The following is an 11,121-nucleotide window of genomic DNA, read 5'->3' on the forward strand; positions in this document are numbered from 1 at the left end:
GGTATATTAGTATCGCAACGCGAGGCTACCCTGGAACATGCATCCACGTAGCCCAGTGCACTGGTATATTAGTATCGCAACGCGAGGCTACCCTGGAACATGCATCCACGTAGCCCAGCGCACTGGTATATTAGTATCGCAACGCGAGGCTACCCTGGAACATGCATCCACGTAGCCCAGTGCAGTGGTATATTAGTATCGCAACGCGAGGCTACCCTGGAACATGCATCCACGTAGCCCAGCGCAGTGGTATATTAGTATCACAACGCGAGGCTACCCTGGAACATGCATCCACGTAGCCCAGTGAAGTGGTATATTAGTATCACAACGCGAGGCTACCCTGGAACATGCATCCACGTAGCCCAGTGCACTGGTATATTAGTATCGCAACGCGAGGCTACCCTGGAACATGCATCCACGTAGCCCAGCGCAGTGGTATATTAGTATCGCAACGCGAGGCTACCCTGGAACATGCATCCACGTAGCCCAGCGCAGTGGTATATTAGTATCGCAACGCGAGGCTACCCTGGAACATGCATCCACGTAGCCCAGCGCACTGGTATATTAGTATCGCAACGCGAGGCTACCCTGGAACATGCATCCACGTAGCCCAGCGCAGTGGTATATTAGTATCGCAACGCGAGGCTACCCTGGAACATGCATCCACGTAGCCCAGCGCAGTGGTATATTAGTATCGCAACGCGAGGCTACCCTGGAACATGCATCCACGTAGCCCAGCGCACTGGTATATTAGTATCGCAACGCGAGGCTACCCTGGAACATGCATCCACGTAGCCCAGCGCACTGGTATATTAGTATCGCAACGCGAGGCTACCCTGGAACATGCATCCACGTAGCCCAGGGCACTGGTATATTAGTATCGCAACGCGAGGCTACCCTGGAACATGCATCCACGTAGCCCAGCGCAGTGGTATATTAGTATCGCAACGCGAGGCTACCCTGGAACATGCATCCACGTAGCCCAGCGCACTGGTATATTAGTATCGCAACGCGAGGCTACCCTGGAACATGCATCCACGTAGCCCAGTGCAGTGGTATATTAGCATCGCAACGCGAGGCTACCCTGGAACATGCATCCACGTAGCCCAGTGCACTGGTATATTAGTATCACAACGCGAGGCTACCCTGGAACATGCATCCACGTAGCCCAGTGCAGTGGTATATTAGTATCACAACGCGAGGCTACCCTGGAACATGCATCCACGTAGCCCAGCGCAGTGGTATATTAGTATCGCAACGCGAGGCTACCCTGGAACATGCATCCACGTAGCCCAGTGCAGTGGTATATTAGTATCGCAACGCGAGGCTACCCTGGAACATGCATCCACGTAGCCCAGCGCAGTGGTATATTAGTATCGCAACGCGAGGCTACCCTGGAACATGCATCCACGTAGCCCAGCGCAGTGGTATATTAGTATCGCAACGCGAGGCTACCCTGGAACATGCATCCACGTAGCCCAGAGCAGTGGTATATTAGTATGGCAACGCGAGGCTACCCTGGAACATGCATCCACGTAGCCCAGCGCACTGGTATATTAGTATCGCAACGCGAGGCTACCCTGGAACATGCATCCACGTAGCCCAGTGCAGTGGTATATTAGTATCACAACGCGAGGCTACCCTGGAACATGCATCCACGTAGCCCAGTGCAGTGGTATATTAGTATCGCAACGCGAGGCTACCCTGGAACATGCATCCACGTAGCCCAGCGCAGTGGTATATTAGTATCGCAACGCGAGGCTACCCTGGAACATGCATCCACGTAGCCCAGCGCAGTGGTATATTAGTATCGCAACGCGAGGCTACCCTGGAACATGCATCCACGTAGCCCAGTGCACTGGTATATTAGTATCGCAACGCAAGGCTACCCTGGAACATGCATCCACGTAGCCCAGCGCAGTGGTATATTAGTATCGCAACGCGAGGCTACCCTGGAACATGCATCCACGTAGCCCAGCGCACTGGTATATTAGTATCGCAACGCGAGGCTACCCTGGAACATGCATCCACGTAGCCCAGCGCAGTGGTATATTAGTATCGCAACGCGAGGCTACCCTGGAACATGCATCCACGTAGCCCAGTGCAGTGGTATATTAGTATCGCAACGCGAGGCTACCCTGGAACATGCATCCACGTAGCCCAGCGCACTGGTATATTAGTATCGCAACGCGAGGCTACCCTGGAACATGCATCCACGTAGCCCAGCGCACTGGTATATTAGTATCACAACGCGAGGCTACCCTGGAACATGCATCCACGTAGCCCAGCGCAGTGGTATATTAGTATCGCAACGCGAGGCTACCCTGGAACATGCATCCACGTAGCCCAGAGCAGTGGTATATTAGTATGGCAACGCGAGGCTACCCTGGAACATGCATCCACGTAGCCCAGCGCACTGGTATATTAGTATCGCAACGCGAGGCTACCCTGGAACATGCATCCACGTAGCCCAGTGCACTGGTATATTAGTATCACAACGCGAGGCTACCCTGGAACATGCATCCACGTAGCCCAGTGCACTGGTATATTAGTATCGCAACGCGAGGCTACCCTGGAACATGCATCCACGTAGCCCAGTGCACTGGTATATTAGTATCACAACGCGAGGCTACCCTGGAACATGCATCCACGTAGCCCAGTGCAGTGGTATATTAGTATCGCAACGCGAGGCTACCCTGGAACATGCATCCACGTAGCCCAGTGCAGTGGTATATTAGTATCACAACGCGAGGCTACCCTGGAACATGCATCCACGTAGCCCAGCGCACTGGTATATTAGTATCGCAACGCGAGGCTACCCTGGAACATGCATCCACGTAGCCCAGTGCAGTGGTATATTAGTATCGCAACGCGAGGCTACCCTGGAACATGCATCCACGTAGCCCAGGGCACTGGTATATTAGTATCGCAACGCGAGGCTACCCTGGAACATGCATCCACGTAGCCCAGCGCACTGGTATATTAGTATCACAACGCGAGGCTACCCTGGAACATGCATCCACGTAGCCCAGCCCAGTGGTATATTAGTATCGCAACGCGAGGCTACCCTGGAACATGCATCCACGTAGCCCAGTGCACTGGTATATTAGTATCGCAACGCGAGGCTACCCTGGAACAACATTATCCACGTAGCCCAGCCCAGTGGTATATTAGTATCGCAACACAAGGCTACCCTGGAACAACATATTGTCAGATGGGGGTCAGCGGCCAATTACATATAATCTTGACATGACATGAACATGTTTGAGAATGACTGACATAGAATTCATGGGTCTTTCAGAAAACTGTCAGGATTTAGAAGGCATTTGTATAGAATCGTCCCTAATGCATGATGTTTTTCATATAAAGTGCAAACCTGAAGTCCACGGATGCCGCTCGCACCACTTGTCTTGCTCTAATGACCACAACTCTGCCACCCTCCATATCTCCCTTCGTCTTCTGGCCTGTCTATACCTTTGCTATACAGAACTGCCACCGTCTTACCTACCAGTGTCCTTCTTTCTCCTGCCAATCTTCCCCCATGTGGAACCAGACTGCATGAGGCCCCCGATCTCAACATCCCTGAGCACTGAACCCTCACAGACTTTAATTAATCCGTTTGGGCCTGACCTCTAAATTAAAAAAAAAAATCTTCTAAATCCTCCAGTTTTCTGAAATAAATAAAAATAGCAGATCTACAAGCTCGTAGCGCGCCACTCGGTGGCGCGCTACGAGCTTGTAGATCTGCTTTTTTTCAATAGCTAAATTATAACAATGTTTAAAACACCAAAAGGGGTTTAAAAATGACAGTTTTCTGAAAAGGCTAGTATGTTTCTATGTCAGTGGTTCTTCGATTTTTCAAAAATAGCAGACCTACAAGCTCGTAGCGCGCCACTCGGTGGCGCGCTATGAGCTTGTAGATCTGCTATTTTTCAATAGCTAAAGCATAACATAATGCTAACACCAAAAGGGGTTCCCGCCCAAAATGGGTTAATGTCAGCTCCATGCTTGTTCAGCGTAAATGGGAGAGTGCAAGAGGGTGCAAGGGCTCCGAATGTAATACACAAGGAAGGACGGCCGGTGCAGCACTTTGTGACATCGCCGCGTTACCTTGACAATGGCAGTTGTTACTGTACCAACCATAGAGATATAGAGGTGAGACTGAGGCTCATCATTCCACACATAATTGCAGGCCACCACCAGGACAAACAGCTACACAATACTGGCTATATGATTGAATCACATGCAAAGCTTTGTGTTTATAATTGCGTGTAAACGTTGCAGGCTTTGTCTGCCATATCCTGCTGTTTGAAACATCACAATGCTATGAATTGTGGGGATATTATTATATTGCCTCAAGCGAAAGTCTGCAGCCGTGTTAGAGTTATGGAACGTGTGCGTTAAAGGGCACAAAATGTCAGCGAGGAGGAGGGAGCCTTCGTGTACGGGGATGGATTTCACTGTAGGACAGGTCTGAGCCCTTGCATAGTTATCAGGAACGTGAACATGGCCATCCGTGAGTGTGCATGGACATTGAGGCTGCATGGTTGACGCTGTGTTTTAACCCATTTTCACCTGGGAACGATTCTACAAATGACTTCTAAATCCTGACAGTTTTCTGAAAGACCCATGTTTCTATGTCAGTGGTTCTCAAACATTTTCATGTCAAGGACCCCCAATATTATGTAATTGGCTGCCGACCCCCATCTGAAAATATGTTGTTCCAGGGACACCCCAGAATAATTAAAAACTTTGGCTCTGAAAGAATATATATTTAAAGATTTGTGCCGCATTTTCACGATTTTTCAAAAATAGCAGACCTACAAGCTTGTAGCGCGCCACTCGGTGGCGCGCTATGAGCTTGTAGATCTGCTATTTTTCAATAGCTATATTATAACATAATGTTTAAAACACCAAAAGGCGTTCCCGCCCAAAATGGGTTAATTGACTTGAATGTGTCAGCACTTTTAGTGGCAATGATACAAATCTGCCAAAATCCTTGGCTGAGCTTGGGGCTAGAGTGTGAATGCCTGTGGCAAAAAATAAATAAATAAAATAAAACACCTTTGGATGGAACCTTACAGAGCAGAACCACACAGACTATATAGGATCCTTTAAAAAAAAGTTAAAACAGTGACAGTATTCAGGCAGATGCGTCAGTACATCTGAATTATTTGCTGACTTAACCCATTTTGGGCGGGAACCCCTTTTGGTGTTTTAAGCGTTATGTTGTACTTTAGCTATTGAAAAATAGCAGATCTACAAGTTCATAGTACTGAACTTGTAGGTCTGCTATTTTTGAAAATTCGTGAAAATGTGCCTGAAATCTTTGAATATATATTCTTTCAGAGCGAGTTTTTAGCTCGAATCTTTGCTTCTGAGGGGTCTCTGGAACAACATGTTTTTTAGATGGGGGTCGATACATATAGTTTTGGGGGTCTTTGACATGAAAAATTTTAAAAAACGACTGACACAGAAACATGGGTTTTTCAGAAAACTTGTCAGGAATCCTCAGGTCAAAATGGGATAAGAGGTACGGAATGCTGATTGGAGGTCAACGCGATTTCCAGACATACAGTAGATATTTCTATTGGTCAGGGAAAATAGGCAGGGATATTTTAACCCATTTTGACCTGAGATCAGATTCTAAAAATGTCTTCTACATCCTGACAGTTTTCTGAAAAAGCTATGTATGCAACTTGGACACTCAGGCATGAAGGAAGCATGAGTTCAAGTCCGTTGCTCTCCCCATGTCCCCCATATATTATGGGCACTAGGTTGGCGGAGGGTGTGTAGAGCTCAGGATCACATTAGATAATTGACACAGGGGTGAAAAATGGGTTACAAAATCATGGGATACAAAATATTTAAAAAAAAAAATGTTTCTATGTCAGTCGTTCTTCGATTTTTCAAAAAAATAGCAGACGTACAAGCTTGTAGCGCGCCACTCGGTGGCACGCTATGAGCTTGTAGATCTGCTATTTTTCAATAGCTAAAGCACAACATAATGCTAACACCAAAAGGGGTTCCCGCCCCAAAATGGGTTAAGAGTTCTCCTTCACCAAACCAGCCATCTCGGCAGCAATTATCAGCCACCATCGGCACTGTCACCATCTGTCAGCTCCATGACCGCCAGCTTCCACTGGACCCTTAAAAAACAAAAAACGATGTAATTTCATTTTTTTGGCGTTACAATTTTTTTTCAACACAACTTTGCCAGCTTCTTCTTCCATTAGCAGTGTCCTTCCTATACTATAGTACCTCAGAATGCCTTTCAACAAGCTGTCTATTCATAGCCATGGCAGCAACATTGATTGATTGACAGTGGGTGTAGAAATTGCCTCATTACTGTGCAAACCTTCAGGCCCACGGACATATAATTGTATAATTGACATATAATTGGTCTGTTAATCTTCAACACTATTGATACTAATAATACTATTCATATTAATATTAATATATTAATAATATACTATAAGTATATAAGTATATCTGATACTTTGGCATCACACTGGGTGTGATGATGTTTAACTCACAGCTTTGCTTCTGCGGATCCCTGGAACTAAATATTGTGAGATTGGGGTTCATTCAACAGCCAAACTCATATGAGTTTGTGGGTCCTTGACATGAAAAAAGTTTGAGAAGCACTGATATAACAACATACGGTAAGTCTTTCAGAAGAAGTTCAGGGTTGTTGTCCCAACATCTGTCTCAAGAATCCAGGACACTGTGGACAGCATTGACTTGATGCCCAAGGACATCACACAGTGCTCATTGCTCGGCGGCTGATATTAAAAGGACAGGTATGGAGGTAGCCTATTTGTAACTAGCTTTTAAAGGAGAATTCCATACTAGAAGGCTTTCTTAACTTTATTTGTAATAATAATAATAGCTTGAATTTATATAGCGCCTTTCATGAACCCAGGGACGCTTTACAAAATGTACCAACAACAATCAAAAACTATATGCCATAAGACTTTTCAAGGCAGCCTTAAAAGAGTCCAGTGTTGGAGCATGGCGAATGTCTATTGGAAGAGAGTTCCACAGGGTGGGGGGGGGGGGGGGCTGCCACACTGAACGCTCTGTCCCCCAAGGTGCCTTGACTGCCTTGGGGACAGAGAGGAGGTCCAAGTTTGTGGACCGCAGGTTCCGTGTAACAGGAGGTGTATGGAGGATTTGTAGGTGAGAAGGAGGAGTTTATAGTTGATACGGAACTTGACAATGCAGTTGTTTGAGCTTATGGTAGGGGAAATTGCCAATAATGCACTTTTGCACAAAATAACACCTGGACCTCTTTGGTGGGGACGTAACAACTACAAATAAAGGTAAGAAAGCCTTCTAGTATATGGAATTCTCCTTTAAGTATTACTCTTCAATTTGACATGTAATGTAAATGTTTATTTATATATTGTAAATGCCTACGTTATTATTGCTTACTTTTATTTGTAATTACAAGGCTGCATCGTTGTTTTGTACAAAAATAATCAACAAAAGAAAAAAAGGTATTTCAATGTAAATGTTTTTATTTTCTGAGATCACACACGAGGTCCACTCAGCCTTGTGCACTTTGTTTTACAGTCAGGAACATTGTTAATTGCTCATTATACAACAGGCCGTTTCAAGGAAGCAATCTGATTGGTTGAAGCAGCCTTCTAGCCGTGGTTCAAACGAGCACCACTCCACACCTAATCAAAGGTGCGTTGCTTTCGGAACTCGCCCTGCGGGCTCGTTCCTGCAGCATCGCAGGCGTGCGTTAATGACGTTAAACCACCCCCTCTCGTGTAATATTGCTCATTCCCCGATGGACAGTGAGCTTCAGCCTCTGGGTGAAGCTCTACTTATTAGTTGCATGCTGGTGTTGCGCATTTTTTAAAGCGACGTCTAGCTTTTAAAGGTAGTATTTTTTTGCACCATGCATGCAATGCAACAGCAGTAGCTATAGTGCTTTTCTGAACCTGGCTCCAGGAATGTGCAGAGAATGTGCAGGGGCTGAAAGCAAAAACTGCGACGCGTTGTGAGCTTGTAGATCAGCTATTTTCGGGGCGCAACCCAGCACTCTTTATCTACTGGAGATGCGGCGTACGACATGGATTTCTAAACAAATTTGATCAACGCATGTATAGGCATAGAGCACCGAAGTCCTGACGTCACTGCCCTCTACTATCAGTAGAGGGCGCCAGTCCCATGGTTCGTGTATTTTTTTACAAGCATTGTACTCTCCATAGGGGGATTTTAGATCGCCTCATATAAGAACTGTGTTTGAAAAATAAACCGATCACCCCGGCCTTTTCACTCATATGGATAAGAAGCATCGACTGAAGGTGGAAATGTACAAATATACCCAAAGAGTAACAAAATAAGCGTTAGAAACGAGCCAAACAACCCAGAGACTACATTTCCGGGTAGGCTGCTTCTGCCCGCAGCCCGTCGCACAACAGAAACTGAACGTTAATTACGTTTATTTTAATTTTTATTTTATTGATATATAATGTATCGTGGTTAGTACGAGTCGAGTCACCACCAGCTGAGCTTACATCAACGAGGAATCTCAGGAACGCAATATGTTGACAATTGGGCGTGACGTATATGCTCAGCGACATTGCATTCATATGTAGTTTCAAGGCTTTTGCGGTCACATTAATTCCATTTTCTTGGCTAGAGAATCATTACAGAGGCATTGGTACAGGTTAACCATTGGTATGTTTATTCACCAAACGACCACTACCAACTGGCATAAATACAGGAAGCTCTCTACTCCCAGCACAGACTTCAGTTCACTGGCAAAATGGCAGCCTTTTATACCCAGCTGGAGATAATGATAGTAGACTATACCATTTACAGGGGTGTCTTCAAATGAGAACATACCATAAATACATACATACATACATACAGTAAGCATACAATAAAATAAATAACCTTAAACCATACAAATGTTTCAAGTTTCTGTGAACTACATGAACTATACAAGTTATAAGTCCTTCACACTACAACATAAATAAGCAATCACACCAGCACATCTTACCCCCCCCTGCTATCCTGACATGGTCCAGCCCAATCCTTACTGAAACACATCACAGGCAATTGTTAGGCATTCAATCAAAACCTCAACAATAGAACTCCACATTATTGCACTTCCCAAACATATGGCATCTATAACCCACATTGCACTTGCCCCTCATGTTTGTTAATCTCCAAGCATTTCCCCAGGTGGAACTCGTTGGCTGAGTGGCCATCTCAGCTAAACAGGAAACGGTATTCAACAATAAAATCCTGACTGCAAAATACAACAAGTGCAAGTTAATAAAGTGCCAATATGCTGTGCAACATAAGTAAAAAAAAAAACGCAAAATACTGTGTTCAAGTTCAGGAGAAAAAAAAGCATAATTCTCCTGAATGCCGCCTTCTGGCATGGCATGGAAAGGAGAGGAGGGCATTCTTTTACCATAGTAAATGCATGCATTCATGGTCTGGAGAGGGCAGTTGTTTTACAGACGGGTAAAAGGGCAGGGGCTTTAGCCCCCTTTGATGTCTATGTGTGTGCGCCTGCCTGCCTGCCTGGCTCGGTAACATGTCATTGGTTCGACCTCCCGTTCGACCATTACTAACCCTATATCTCTAACTCTAACCTAAACATAACCGCAAGCACGGGAGCAACGCATCCCTCACCAACCTTAATCCGGTCGAACTAACGGGAGGTCGAACCTTAGGGCAGCCCCCCCTGGCTCGTCCACAGAGCACATGCATACATGGCTGCATAATACAGCGTCATGTAGTCTGACACCCGGCCCGGTGCTGACCTGTGTCGGTCTCTGTATATCCAATATCCTTATGTATTCACTATCGAACAGATGCCCCTTTTCATGCCCAGAACGAACACTTGAAGCTTCTGTATACGTGTATAACATGTGCTCTAAATATTTTAAGAGCTAAACGCAATGTACTGTATCATAGACAAACACCTTACTGATTACGAACATGATTGTTTAACTGGCATTCATTTTCAGGTAAGGCATGCATATTATTCATCAGCAGTGTGAGCCGATTGCCAGTTCTTGTGAGGTATACTGATAGTTCATGGAGTTCATATACAGCCAAGCTCAAGTATTTATCTTTATAAAATATGAACAAGCATCAGTATCACCACAAACATACTTAGTTACATACTTATGCACAAATATGTGATTGTCATTGCAGTCTTTTCAGCTCGATTTAGCTGACATCTGCATTAGTGAAGTAATGATCCAATTGTCCAAGCGCTAATTTAGTCTGTTGGCAGCCTGCCAACGGAGGCTATAATTCGCTGGGCCAGCTACATAGTTCGGTAGTTCCTCTGGTGTTCTTTGGTGATGTGCTTACACAGATCAATACTGTATGCCATTACTCCAATAACCCATTCAGGCCTGACGTCGAAAATGTAAAAAAAAATCTTCTAAATCCTCCAGTTTTCTGAAATAAATATTTTCACGATTTTTCAAAAATAGCAGACCTACAAGCTCGTAGCGCGCCACTCGGTGGCGCGCTACGAGCTTGTAGATCTGCTATTTTTCAATAGCTAAATTATAACATAATGTTTAAAACACCAAAAGGGGTTCCCGCCCAAAATGGGATAAACAAAGAACATATTAACTTTGTTTATGTGACGTGTAGACTAGTTACAGTACAAGTACTGTATAATTACTAACTTTAATGTTTCAGTCAAAAGTACATTAACCCGATATTGACCTTGGTGCATGAGCTAATCTTCCATAAGTGCTGTCCATGTCAATTATACTGACATTTGTACTGTGCATTCTTGCACGCTATACCATTGATGAAATGTGGCTGGCGGCTATTCCTGTTTTGACCGAGGTTTCCTCCTTTGAAGCAGAACACTTCTCATGAAATCGTATACCTGCAGGGGGGACATATAACATGAACCGACTGAATCCGACACGCTCTATCTAAACCAATTTGCATTTATCAAACATTGTTCAACAAACGTATCCAAGTGAATTCCAGGATGATACAATCAATGGTTGATGTGTCTCTTTTTCCTTGGCAGTCGGTTGGAGCCCTGCATGAACTTCGGGTCAAATCAGTTAAAGGGTCATCTCAGGTGGCACACATTTTGGTACCCTGCAG

This window comes from Electrona antarctica, assembly GCF_951216825.1.
Source record: "Electrona antarctica genome assembly, chromosome: 4".
Taxonomy (NCBI): Eukaryota; Metazoa; Chordata; class Actinopteri; order Myctophiformes; family Myctophidae; genus Electrona; species Electrona antarctica.